The 14865-nt window shown below is 41.5% G+C and overlaps 1 protein-coding gene across 1 annotated transcript in view; it reads left to right on the top strand.

Annotated features, from left to right (window-relative positions):
• SORCS3 (sortilin related VPS10 domain containing receptor 3) overlaps positions 1-14865 on the top strand; it is an 830399-nt gene that overhangs the window by 753704 nt on the left and 61830 nt on the right. The window lies entirely within an intron of this gene.

Genomic DNA, 14865 nt, shown 5'->3' with positions numbered 1-14865 from the left:
TTCCAAGAAACCAATGATATTCAAATATCACCTTTTTTTTTTTTTTCTTTCTTTCTTCTTCTTCTTTTTTTTAATGAGGATCTCTGGCCCTGGGCTGACTTTTCCAGACTATATTTCTACCTGTCACTCAGTCACTGGATATAAAAAGAAAAGCTTCCTCTTTTCTAGGCTTCCTAGCCACCAAAGACTCTAAGTATTGAGTTAGGGTAAAGGAACGTCCATTCACGACGGGTGTGTGCTCTGCTCTTCAAGTAAATTCAAGTTGGATATGGCTGCTCATCACATCCAAATTTGACATTGCCCTAGAATCTTGGGCAGCGAAGATGTACCTTGTCCAAAGTCAGCCTTTCTCTGTTTTTGTACCAAAGAATATTACTGGTCCTCCTGTTATTTTGTCTTCCCTCATCTCATGACCTGATTTACCCCCATTCTCATGTAAGAGTCCCATTTGAGCTAATCCCATGCTTCTTTTGGGCATTACTTTGAACAATACCACATGTACACTAATCTCTACATGACCTGGTATTCCCTGACAAGTTTAAGGCCACAGTTTAAATTCTGTGTCCGTCTAATATAAATGGTAATAATTTTTTCTCAGCTTCAGATGGAGTTTAGCTTGTCACATGGGTATGAGGGAGATTGACCTCAGGGCCAAACCATTTACTAAAGGGATGAGATCATACTCCTGTTCTCCTTTCCTTCCCACTAAAACTCTGCAGTACTTGGTGGAGCTCCTGTGTCTTTTCTATCTTGTCTGTCAGGATACATTAATTGCTATTGAGTAGAATAGAAACTAGAATAATGGCTAATTATTTTTTTTATAGGAGATCTGGGATTTTTATGCATATAAGGTAGGTCTTGAAAGCCTTTGTCCAACCAAATATAAATAAATCAGGCTACCTGTTAAGATTTTTTTTTCTTTTAAATTTAGAGTTCCTCTAGTACAAAAATGATCTAGGCTCTATTGGGACTTTCCCAATAATCAGAAGGGAGACCTGGAAGGGTTGCCATGTGGTGATACCTATTGCCACCCTAGATTTGAATGAAAAGAGCTTTAAGATCAAGTAGCCTAGTAGGGCTAAACTGTGGTTTTCCCTCATGGAATAGCAGTGCCAGGGATTAAAGTAGAAGTTTTTAGGTACAGTGAGAATAGGGAGTGAATTTGTAGATAAGAATGCTTAACTTTTCCATTGAACTGAAAACTTACCAGTCAAAGAGGCCATTTTAATTCTGTAGCCTTCCCCTCACCATGAACCCTGTCTCTCTCTTTAGCTGGGCTATGGTCAAGGGAAAAAAAGTGCCAGCTTATTCACACTGTGGTTGAATTGCCTTATCTTGTCACCTTGATTTGGGAATTTAAATGTTTACTAGTTAATTCATTCAAAAACATTTAATGAGCTTTCAGTGTGTACCAGATCCTGCTAGTTCTTAAGGAAGATTAAAAAGATAAATGCAATTCTTTCTACTTTCAGGGAGCTTTCATGCCAATGTGGTAAAGGGTGGTGGGCGTACACTATTCAGCAAGGAACCTAGTTATATAACCAGGGAATCAGCAGAGGGAAGTGAAGACTTCACACTCACGAAAGGTGACAATTGAGTTTGTTTGGAAGTTTCAGTAGTTCACCAGTAGAAAACCAAATAATAGGCAAGAGAATATAAGCTTCAAGAAAGAAGAAAGCTTTAACAGTTTTGTTCACTGCTATAATCCCAGTGCCTAAAAGGGGGGCTGGCACATTATAGGGTGTCAGTGATTACTTGTTGATTGAATGAATGATTTGATGGCAAAGGGAAGAACACAAACATAGGTAAGAGGCATCAAAAAGCATGTTTGGGTATTAAGGGAGTGAGAAGGAAGGATTTTAAGTCGTGTTTAAGACTGTGATGTTCTTAACAGTGAAAATTTCCTCAGGTCACTCCTTTTCTCAGAATCCATGAAGGGCTTTCCATTGCTTTTAGGATAAGGTCCAAACTTACTGAGTGGCCTGTAAGTTTCCCATGACTTTACCTCTGATCCCCAGGCTCTAAAGACACTGGCCTTCTCTGATGCATTTGGTGCTTTCCTGTCTCAGGATCTTTGTCTTTGTATCTTCCTAGAATGCCCTTCCCCTCTGCACTTGACCTACCAAACTACTATGTATCTTTCAGGTCTCAGTTTAATTACATATTCTTCTTCTAGCCAAGATCCCAGTGGTATATGTTATCAAGGCTATATGTGTATGTGTATGTCTATGTATGTGTGTGTGTGTATATATATATATACATATATACATATATATATAGTTATTGTTACTATGTGCCATCAGTTGGACCCGACTCATAGCAACCCCTCCTTGGATTGCCAAGGCGGTATCACTATGGAAGAAGATTGCTCAACCTTTATTCCGAGGAGTGGCTGGTGGGTTTGAACCACCACCCTTCTGGTTAGCAGTCAAGTGCCTTAGGCACTACACTACCAGAGTACATATAAATATGTGTGTGTGTGTGTGTGTGTGTATAGTGTGAGGCTGGCACAGGACCAGGCAGTGTTTCATTCTGTTGTACATAGAGTCACTGTGAGTCAGAGCCAACTCAATGGCACCTAACAACAAATATTGTTTTCTTTCACAACACTTTAAATAAATAGTAATCAAACACTTTAAAAAATAAATATTCATCAAAATGATCTTATTTCTTTAAAATCTAACCCCTCCAACTTCATCTACTTTAGGACAGATACACACACATATGCACATGCAAACACACACACATACAAACACACATACATATATGTGTGATTTTAAGTTTCCAAGTCAGAGGATCTTTATGCATCTTGTTCTTTGAGTGCCTTATAATTTCCAGGTATAGTGCCTAAGGCACTTGACTGCTAACCAGAAGGCTGGCGGTTCAAACCCACCAGCCACTCCTCAGAAGAAAGGTTGGGCAATCTACTTCCATAGTGACTGCTTCAGCAACCCAAGGAGGGGTCATTATGAGTCAGGGCCGACTCGATGGCACATAACAATAACAACAGCTAGCACTGAGGATTTCATAGTATATGTGGGTTGAATGAATGAATGAATGACTAGATGAAGGAAGATGTGAATGAGTTAATGAGTGAATCTTACAGTCCCTCGGAATCTTACCTATGCTGTGATTGTATTGGGTTCTTCTCTGGCCTGTGACGCCAGCATTTTCGGAAGTTAATTCTAGATCCCCAGAGATTCTGAAATATTGTGATCACATTCCAGTGGTTACAGTTGGTGGGGAGGGTTGTGTAGGAAGCAGAGTAGGCAGCATCTGTGTTCAGAGGAGTGTGTATGGGGGTTATGATGCAGGGGTATAGAATGGCAAGTGGACACAGAAAGGGCAGCTAGAGAACAAGGACCCTCCTGGGATTGATCATGGATTTCCTCCCCTTTCCCAAGACTCACCCCAACTCCCATTTCTCCTGGGGCTCAGGGAAGCTCAGCACCTTTTAATACCATAGCTCTGCTGGAGGATTTGTGTGGGAGAGACAGTGCCCAGCTTGGAGGCATGGGATTTGCTTACTTTTATTGCTCTCTTTTCTCCTGTCTTTTCAAATGTTATTATTTCAACATCTCCCTGGTAACCTTGACAGGAAGCATCTCATCTAGCCTGATTCACAATGAAATGTGACCGTTCTTATTACTTAAGGCTGAGGACAAGGCTGGTTGATTGACAGGTGTGGGGGAGGCACCATCACAGTCTCAGCCCGTGGCTCTCCAGGCTGATGAGAAGCCTGTGGGGTATAGCACTTGGGCCTCTCTGATCGACCATGTCTTGAAAGGTGGTTTGTCCCCAAATTAGCACTTGAAGGAGAGCTCTTTTCTTGCTTGGTTCAGATGTGAAATCAGATGGAAAAACGCTGCTTTACTGAATCCTCAAAGCTACATTTGAAATTCTTTCTTCTTGTGAAATGTTTGAACCAAGTGACTGTGGTCTAGTTGGTCTCTTATTGGGGCCAGGGAGAATCTGGCAGGTGTCCAGAAAAGAAAAATCACAAAAGTGATCCCAGAAGGAAGAGGCATGTTTTATCCCTGGAAGAAAGTAGATATTTCTTCTAGGAATGAGCAGTAAATAAATTTTTAAAAAACCTGAGGAGAGTTGAGTCTACTCTGGGGAGTCCAGCTCCAGACCTTGCTGCCTCCTTGTTAGTCTATTCAACAGGCTTTGAGTTGAGCACTTTCTCAACCTTGATCACACTTCAATCTCCTAGTTACCCTGTAGGGTAGCTAGGATTGTCACCAATAGGGAGATGAAGACACGGGGAGGGGGGGGGTGTCCGAGAAGAGAAGTGCTTGGGTCATTTGTTTAAGAAAACCACTGTCATCAGGTGATTCTGACTTACAGTGACCCTATTGGACAGAGTAGAACTGCTGCATAGGATTTCCAAGGCTGTAAATCTTTACAGAAGCAGACTGCCTCATCTCTCTCCTGGGGAGCAGCTGGTAGCTTTGAACTGCTGACTTTTTGGTTAGCAGCGGAATGCCTTAACCACTGTGCCACGAGAGCTCCTCACTTATTTAATAAGAGGCAAAATGAGAGAAGGAATGTGAAGTTCAGACCTCAGGCTCTGAGCTGGAAGTCGAGGAAAGGTTTGTTCAGTAAATGAGCATGGCATGCGGGTAAAGATGGGCAGGCTGAAGTACTGATGTAGGCCTACTGTACTGCCAGGCCCCAAGTCACAGCTGACTCATTCCTGAATTTTAATTGAAGGAACATGACAAACATGTAAAAGAATTAGGGAGCAATCCATTGGTAAGGTGTGGGAAGTATTGTGGTTGCCTTTGGATTTCAGGGAAGGAAATAGTTGTAGCTACAGAAGGCTTCATGGCTAACTGGAGAGGTGGGAAAGGGGGGTTCCAAGTGTGTAGGGGAACAGTGAGCAAATAGGAAGTGGTAGGACAGTGCGTGGCTTATAACGGGAGAGTAAAAGGCAGGGAGGGCTGAGATGCCTTCAGCAAATTGGCTAAGGCCAACCGTCTTTCTGACTCCCTGTATAAATCCAATTCTAATTGGCATAAATCTCTGATCCAATGTTCCTCCAGCAGAACTAACAGCCGAAGTGAAAGGAGGAGGTAACATTTTACATATAAAATTATGCAAACTCCAAAGGTGCAGAGGTTAAAAAAAAAAAAAGTGAAGACCTCCTTTCCACTTAAGAGAATGTGACCACATGCTTAGCAGGGAACATGGTTTTAAAATAAGCCTAGCCATGTAGAAGCCCAGCCCTGAGCTTAATGCATTGTTTAGCCTCAAGTAACTGCATCCGATAAAGTTGTTGGAAATGAAACAGCACTGCTTCCATTGATTTGTTTTCCAATTCTCTTTTGTTTGCTGGAAGAGCCTGATTTTACTTTTCTCAAAGTAAGTCTTTTGAGTAATCAGCAAATCCAGTGGAACTCCCAAGTCAACGGCTCTCAGCCTGGTGTTTGATTCATATACTTCAGCTCGTCACCAGGCTTGCTGTGAACCCCTCTTGTGTGCACCAAAGGACACAGAAGCAGAATGCACGCTGCTGAAGGGCTTTGAGGTGACTCTGGACACACTGGAGGCCAGGGACAGTCTGGAAGGCAGATTTATTTTGAGGACTGCTCACTGTGTGGGCTGAGCCGAGGATGGCCTGGTGGCTGAGAACATAGGCACTCTTGGGTGGCAGCACTCAGCCTGCACTTACCATCAGTGTGACCTTAGGTGACTAAACCTTCCTCTGAGCTCTGCTTTCCTCACCTGGATATGAGGATTAAGTGAAATCACCCTGAGAGCAGCATTGAAGGGGTCTGTCTAATAATCAAGGAAAGGTCACCTGCAGGGAAGAGCTTTGGTCAACCAGAGCAGAGCACACGGTTCCTGTCGCAACTACTCAGCTGTCTCCTTCTAATGTGAAAGCGTCACAAAGAACCAAAAACAAACCTACAGACACTGAGTCGATTCTGACTCATAGTGACCCTCATTGGGCTTCTGAGGCGGTAAATCTGTACAGTAGTAGATCATCCCATCTTCTTTCCACAGAGTGGCTGGTGGGTTTGAACCACCAGCCTTCTGATTAGCAGTTAAATGCCTTAGGCATTGTGCCACCAGAGCTCCTTAATGTGAAAGCAGTCATAGATACTATGTATATGAATTCACATAAATGTATTCCAGTGAAGTATTATTTATGGACTTCATTTGTTTATGAAATTTGAATTTCATACAGTTTTCACATGTCACAAAATTATATTCTTCACTTGCCCTTTTTGTCCCCCAATCATTTAAAATGTAAAATCCATTCTTAACTTGTGGGCCATTCAGAACTGATGTCCAGCTGATTTCGCCCATGGGCTGTAGTGACCCTGAACTAAGGAGCAAATGAGGCTTAATCCATTATTTCTGTCTTTGAAAACGGGATTTGAATGTTGACATGATTGTTACACTCCCCTACCCATAAACTACTTCTCCAATTGGATCCCCCTTAGGTAGTATTGAAAAGATTTGGGACAGTCTAAAAGTCTCCTCTTTTCTCATCCAAACCCTCCATCCCAGTCTCACCTCCTCCAGGAAGCCCTCCTCTATTACTCCAGCTCGTACTTATTTCCTGTCTTTGAATTCCTTTCAGAAGATTCAGAGTTTGGCTCTCAAGTACATGTAATTTGGTCTACACTTATTTAATGGAGTCAAAGTTTGCAAAATCAGAAACATCTGGCCCGTTGAGACCAAATGTTCATAGTTCAATGATGTGCTAGTGCTGACTGCCAGCTGTCTGTTTTCATGCGGACATGCTATTTCCCATCCTCACCCCACTGGATGTCCACATGGCCACTCTAACTACTTTGGTTCACTCATTGTTCATTTAAGTTGCCCTCCTGCCTCTCCTAAGACGTTGAATTTATGATTTTCAATACCTACATTGTTTTCTTGCAGTTCTTTTTTAAAGTTTTAGAAATACAGAAAAGTGACAAACAATAATGTCACAAGCATCTATCTATTCACCCCCCAGAATTAATAAATATTAACACCTTATCATTTTCATAGGCACTCTGGTGGTGCCGTGGTTAAGGCTGCTAACCAAAATGTCCGCCTTTTAAACCCCCAGCCACTCTGCCAGAGAGAGATGAGGCAGTGTGCTTCCGTCAAGATTGACAGCCTTGGAAACCCCATGGTGGCAGTTCTCCTGTGTCCTAGAGGGTCACTGGGAGTCAGAATCAACTCGATGGCAGAGGCTTTAGTTTTGGTTTTTATCATTTTTGCATCAGATTTTTAAATAAAATATATAGACCATCCCGGATAGAGTTGATGTTATTACTGCCCTTCTCAGTCCCTTCCCCTCATTCCCTCATGGATACAATGACTGTCATGGATTTTGTGAGTAGCCTCCAGTACATGTGTATCTAGTACCTGTTTAGCTATTTTTAGAAAGATGGATGCTATTGCTTTATATGCTCTTAAAATGTATCATTATCTCAGTGCTGTATTTCTGCCACATGCTTCTCTCCTTCAATATGCTCTATTTTGGTGCATCTATGTGGTCTAACTTTTCTTTTGTTGTTATTGTTCTTAAGAACATACACAGCCAAACATAGACCAGTTCCAGAGTTTCTACATGTCCAGTTCAGTGACATTGATTCCATTCCTTGAGTTGTGCAACCATTCTCACCTCCCTTTTCTGAGTTGTTCCTGCTCCATTCACATAAACTTACTGCTCCCAAAGGTTCTTACAGTATTTTGAGTTGCTGCTTTGATCCCAGACAGATCGTTCTTAAAAGAGCATAATGGTCAAGGCAGACATTTTTACTTGTTGAGCTAAACTATTGTTTAATTTTAAGATGACTTCAGGCGATGTTTTTGGTTTAAGATTTAAGATTATCTCCGGACAGTAATTTCGGGGGCCCATCCATCCTACATGGCTCCAGAATGTCTGGAATCTGTGAGAATTTGAAAACCCGTTCTATATTTCCCTCCTTTGGGTCAGGATTCTTCTATAGAATCCTTTGTCAAAGTATAGCATTCTATCATGATATGAACATGCACTGCTTCTCCTATTGCTGAGCGTTCAGGACGTTTTTGGTTACGCACTACCGCGACCAGTATTGCCGAATCTTTGTACCTCCAGGGGCATACATGGAACAGGTCCTCTCAGCTGTCTACCTAGAAGTGGAGTTGTTGAGTCATGGTGAAATGTCATTATCACCTTCCTCTTGCAATGTTTCCTAATTTTTTTTAAAATATTGGTCATCTCTACAGTTACAGTGTGAGGTCCTTTTTAAGTTTCTAAGATTCATAAACTTTGGAACCTTGCTTGGTTCCTCATCCCCCATAGTGTCTAACAGGGACACTTGTGCATAATTAGTGCTCAGCAGATACGTGGTGAAGGGTTAATACTATTTAATTGGTCTGCAAACTAAGAACTGACATGGGGCTGAATTTTTGTACTTTTAGACTCTTTATATTTCTTGGTTCAGGATTTGACATGAAGTAAGAGGTTGAGAAAAAGGAAAAAGGAAAAGAAGATATATCTCTTTTCTCCCTCCTTTCTTGTAGGTCTTTTAACTTTCATCTCTTTCTCTGCCCCACCCCCACCCCCCACGCCCTATCTTAAACATCTATCTTCTCTCTCTTGTTTCCATCTCTTAGATATTCCATCATCACTCAACTTTTGGCCCATCTTTCCAGATCTATAGGTCGTCACACGTACTGATCTCATGGACTTTTAACTTTCAAACCCTTACAAGGAACTTATTTAGTTTTAGGGAAAAGAAACAAAGTTGTTTGGACTTTAAATTCCAAAATTTAATTCCATTTAAATTAAATTCCGTTTAAATTCATAAAAAAGAGCACTTTGTTTCTTCTACCTCTGCAGTGCCAATGGCTTTCAGTCTCTTTTTCAGTCTTCCATCTGCTCTCTCCCTCGACACTTATTTTCAAGCCTTTTAATCCCTGCTTCTTTCCACCTTCTCACCAGTCATTGTAGTGTGTAACTAACGCAGGCTACGCTTGCAGGATTCCTTGCTGTTGATCCCCTGCCTATATCTATTAAGGCCTAGTTCATGTCCTGCTTTCATTCAATGCAATTCCCCCTGTAGCTTCTGGTCTCCTGTATCACTAATCCCATCTACACCATAATAGGAAAACAATCAGGTAGCATGGATGTGGCCAAGGATGTAGCAAGGATAGCCAAGGATGTGGCCTGGATTTCTGGAGGCCAGCAGCTGCTGGCCACTGATGACTCTCCTTCCCAGAACACTGCTCTTTCTGCTTTGATTTGAAATAAATCCTCCTTGGAAATTGGAGAGGGGGGGAAAGCTAATAGAGGCAGGAGAGCCAAGAGGAGTGTGAGGACCTTAGACTCTTGCAAGAGAACTGGGCTCTTACAGGGACATTTTAGAAAGGACTCAGGAATACAGGTGCATCAAATTGCTATTACAAGACCATTCATTATTTATTCTACACTGTGTATTGAAGTAGAGTGTAAGCACTGTTCTAGGAATTCTAGGAACAAGGGCATAAACAAGATAGTCAGGCCTCTGCTAACAGGAAATTTACATTCTGAAAGTCTTTTCCACAGCCTGTGGAGGAAAGATCAGTTTTGTATGAGATTTATTCGAGCTCCAGTGCTTTGGGATCTGTTTTAGACACAATTCTGAACTTAAATTATGATGGTGATAGTGGTGGTGGTGGTGGTAAGGTGTGAGTGTATATGTGTAGTTGGGAATGTAGACCTCAAGGTACTCTAACTTTCCTTTTTTTTTTTTTCATGACAGAGTAGAACTGCTGGTACAGTGTTTCCAAGCTTGTAAATCTTTTTTTTTAATTGTGAGTTGTGTGAAAGTTTACAGAGCAAATTGATTTTCTGTTCAATTCATACACATTTTGTTTTGTGACATTCACTGCAATCTCCACAATGTAATAGCACTCTCCCCATTTCTTCCCTGGGTTTACTATTTCCCTTTGTCTTTCTTTCCTATCTATCCCTTCCTGCTCTCTTAGCTTTATCCCTGGGCAAATGCTGCCTTTCTGATCTCCTATGATTGATTGTTCTAATGGGTACCTAACTTTCAAACATTCTAAATCTGGCTATGGGTTCTGATTGTTGTTTATCTCTTGGTCTGAGAAAGAACAGCACTGCCGATGAATGGAAGAAAACATCACAAAATATTCAAAGTGGTTATCTCTAGTGGGGTATTTATTTTCTCACCTGTAGATTTCTATAGTTTCCAAATTTTCTCTAACGAGGATGCATTCTTTTAAAAATGAGAAAAAGGCAAATGATTTATCAAATGTGCACATGGAAAAAGTACCTCCCAGATAATGAGGGGGAGGGCTACCTTTAAGTTTATGTGGGTGATTGGTGAAGGGCACAGTTAATTCACCTTTGAGATTTTGACCTAGAAGAAGAGGGAGTCTTCACTACCCTGTCATCATTGCCAGTTCCTACCAATGCCCTCAGTAAATTAATACTAAATCATTTCAAATAAACAGGCTACTGGAACTCAATCAAAGACAAGAAGGGAAAATAGACAAATCCTACCCATAAAATCAAAATTGAGGAAGGTGCTAGATAGTGGCTTCTGATGAAGCAGTGCTCTAAATAATTTTGCCAAGGTCATCTGGTTAATTTATGCTGCATTTGTAAGTTATTGTGTACTTTAAAAATTAATGAAAGACTTAATTATATTGGGGTTACTTGTGACCTTTTGTGAAATGACTTCATCATAAATCTCCATGCATTTCAGAACCATTTTTCAGGTTTCTAATAATTTGTTCTCAAATTAATGACATCCAGCCAATGAAAGCAGTTGAGTCTGGGGAAGAGGATGGAGTTGGGATTTGTGGTTTGTTGTCGTTGTTGTTGTTAAGTGCTGCCTGGTTGGTCCCAACTCACAGCAGCCCTGTGTACAACCGAAGGAAACACTGCCCACTCCTGAGCCATCGTTCACATTGCTGCTGTGGGGGACTCCTGCTGCAGCCACTATGCCAGTCTGTCTCATTGAAGGGCTTCCTCTTTCACTGACCCTCCCTCTACTTCCCAAGCATGATGTCCTTCTCCAAAGACTGGTCCTTCCTGATGACATGTTGAAAGTAGGAGAGGGGAAGTCTCACCATTCTCACTTCTAAGGATCGTTCTAACTGTCCTTCTTCCAAGACAGATTTGTTTGTTCTTCTGGAAGTCCATGGTATACTCAGTATTCTTTGCCAACACCTTAATTCAAATGCATCAATTCTTCTTCTGTCTTCCTTGTTCATTGTCCAGCTTTTGTATACATATGAGGCAATTGAAAATACCATGCCTTGGGTCAAGTGCCTCTTAGTCCTCAAGGTGACATATTTGCTTTTTAATGCTGGAAAGAGGTTTTCTAGGATCACTATCAGAATCAACTCAATGACAATGATGTGGTTTCCTAGCAATGGCTAATTTTGAGTCCCGGTCAGAGGTAGCCGAGAATATGCTGTGTGACTCACCAGAATCCACAGTAGGTTTAACTGTTTACTTAGAAGAAAAAGAAGTAAATCCAGTGTGTAAATAGGGAGAAATTACACATAGCCAGAGTGAGTCATTGCAAAGTGCTTGATTTGGAGTACATTTATCCACAGGGGAATTTGGGGGCATCACCTGGACCAATGAGAGATTCCTCTTTTTCCCTGTCACCTGCAGGGGTTCTCCCTCATTGGTAAATTGAGGGTCTATGCTTTCCCTATAGCCTGCTGGCCATCCATGAAACCCCAATTAGACTGTTTCACTCAACTATTTCTGACCCCTACCCACCTCTCTTGGAAGCAAGATTGGCAAATCTACTTCTGTAGTGATGCTGCCTTCAGAAACTCAAGGAGGGGTCACTAAGGGTTGGATCTGACTCGACAACAGTGAGTTTGTTTTTTGAGTTTTACCCACGTCTATGACTCAATGAAGACAGTTAAGTTGTGCCCAGTGGGGACCAGGCTCATTTTCCTAGAGATATGCCATTCTGATGATTCTTTGGATCCAATAGAGTGAGAAAAAAAAAAAATGTGCACATCAAAGAAGATCCTTTCTCTTAGAGGTAAATGGTAGTACACATCCTAGTTCTAGAGTGGCAGGCTAGAGTTTAGAAAATCCCAAGTACTCTTTAGACACAGAGAGTCTGGGAGAAAAGCCAGCAAACTCTTATTCCATAAGAGTAGTTTCTGGACAGACTTGTAGTGTCATTGGGCTGGATTACATTATTCAGCAGGAGCAAGTGTAAGCCTTTGGTGAATTCTTCCATGGTTAACTGGATGTGATCATGTCTTTGTATTCCTCTAGCAATTATTCATGGTGCTACAATCACATATGGCACAACATGGCTCAGATCGTGAGCCAGAAATGCTCGCCATGGAAATAGCATGGGAGAACAAGTACCTGAGTTGGGTGTCCAGATTCTTGGCTTCTAGTTCCTTGTGGTCTTGAACAGGCTACTACTTTATCTAGACTTTGGTTTCTTTAGTTATCCTAGATTGGGATAGCTGAAAGGATTGGGCCAAGTGTTTCTGTAGAGACCCTTCCAGAAAAATACTTCCTGATTTTTCTTGTTCTATGTCCTGTGGACTCCCAACTGGAGGCCAAGCCATTGAAGGCTTGCCTTTATTGTCATTGCTCATGTTCAAGTACAGAATTCTTCTGACAGTAGACTTTAGACCATGAGATAAGTAGGACCAAAATTGGAGATTTCTAGATACATCTTGTCAGCATATTTCCATTCCTTCTTTCCTCCAATGTGCTTTCAGTTTTATATATATTCATGGCATTTCTGCTTTTTTGTACAAAAAGCCTGTTAATGGCTGGAGCTAAGAGATTTCCCATACTAACACTTCAGTGCCAAATTGTATAGTCAGTCACAAAGTTTGAGTCACAAAGCTCTTAAAGAGGACTAAGAACCTTGCTGAAAACACTGTGCTAAGAACAGTGTCAGAACAATAGCAGCAAGGAGCTAAGTTAGATTCCTGGCTTCATCACTTATTTGCTCTTAACTTTGATGAACAAGTTACTTAATTTCTATGAGGGTCAGCTTCCTCATGTGTAAAATTGGACTAATAAATGAAATGAGATAATCCATACAAAGTGGTTAGCATACAATAAGTGTTTAAGACTGTATGCAAAGTCTTACAGAAGAGACTATTCCGAGGAGTGGCTGGTGGGTTTGAACTGCCAGCCTTCTAGTTAGCAGTCAAATGCCTTAGGCACTATGCCACCAGAGTGCCTGATGTAATAGCATAAGATACTAATTTTCCACAGAGTTCTCCAGTGTCCAATGAGATGTAAAGTTTGGCTAGAACAAAGGGGAACAGAAGAAGAAAAGTTTGGAGGAATGGGAGATTCCGATCTGTGATCTTATTCCATAAGAGTAGTTTCTGGACAGACTTGTAGTGTCATTGGGCTGGTGAGTTAGGAAGACTATCTAGTAGGAGATGGAGGATAGGTTTCATGAAGATGGATGGATGGTGAAAAAAGGTAAAACTAGTGAGGAGGCAAGGGGATTGAGCTGGATTACATTATTCAGCAGGAGCAAGTGTATCCAGTAAAAACTTTGGCATCACATGAATGTCAACTTGAATGCCACCCAAACCTTGACCTTGAGCATGGCCCCAGAGCCTCATATGAAATGTTCCTCATCTGAAATATCTGTGCCTGTGGTTCTCAAGGGGTTGTATGAAGAATTCTAGATGATAATAGCAATGGAATATTTAGAGTCCCTGGCACGTGATAAGCCTGTGGTCCATGAGAGCCATTGTTATTACCAAGACATGGAGATGGGATTCAAATCAGGTTGTTGAATGTGGGAGACCAGAATTATTATGAAAAGGATTGGGAAGCAGGCTGGCGGCTGAGAAAGAACACTGAGTCCACCCTGAAGCAGTAGAATCTGGCATGATGGCTGAAGATCACTAAAAGCACTATCAGAAAGAGGAAAGTCAGGAAGAAGCTGACGGTCAGCTTGGTCTGTTTTGGAAAATATTCTTCAAGCAGATAAAACTAGAGTTAAAGGTTAGCAAAGTATCAAGCTGCTGGAGTCTTCAAGGGAGGTAGAAAAAAAAGAGGAATGTTCTGGGTGCAGGTTTATGACAATACAATATCACATTTTAAATCAAGAGTTCCCTCAGTCTTCAGTCAAGTCCTCCTGATCCAAGTCACAAAGACCTGCTTGTTTTTCCTTCTGGACGTTTCTAATGGCTTTCTGGTAATAAATCCTTGTCCTTTCTTTCCCTGAAAGAAACTTCTCTTCCCTCAGCTCTCCTAGATGTGGATAAAAAGTAGTGTGATTGGGGGTTGAAAAGAGACCCAAGGACTATGCAAGGGAGAATCAGGTGACCCAAAGCTTCCCTCCTGCAAAGGGGAAAACATCTTTACTGAGCCTTCTCCTATAATTGCATTTAGTGTGGCATTGTTTCTGCCTAAATTATAGCAATTATATACCAAGATCCCCTTTGAAATCATTTAATTAATGAGTAGCTAACCTTCAGTGTGTTTGGAATTCTAATGAAGGCTTTTATTTTTGTAAGCCACTCCTTTTCCTTAATTTAATCACTCCCTCTTTGAAGCTCTGGTGGCACAGTGGTTAAAGCATTCAGCTGCTAACCAAAAGGTCAGTGGTTCAAACCCACCAGCTACTCCACCAGAGGAATATGAGGCAGTCTGCTTCTGTAAAGATTTACAGCCTCAGAAACCATATGGGGTAGTTCTACCCTGTCCCATAGGGTCACTGTGTGTTGGAATTGACTCAATGGTACTGTGTTTTCTTACCACAAGACTTACTCAGGTCTAGATGGTGGATTAAAGAAGGTATGATTCAGGATCCCAGCAAGTCACAGTTGTTTGTGGCTATCTTAGCAGAATCCAGGATGTCAGGGGGCAGAGCAGCTGCTGCGCTTCTTCCC

Source organism: Orycteropus afer, unplaced genomic scaffold, assembly GCF_000298275.1.
Source record: "Orycteropus afer afer isolate SDZICR_OR568_19922 unplaced genomic scaffold, OryAfe1.0 scaffold00064, whole genome shotgun sequence".
Taxonomy (NCBI): domain Eukaryota; kingdom Metazoa; phylum Chordata; class Mammalia; order Tubulidentata; family Orycteropodidae; genus Orycteropus; species Orycteropus afer.
The sequence above is the reverse complement of the archived record's forward strand: the minus strand, read 5'-3'. Positions and strand labels throughout refer to the sequence as shown.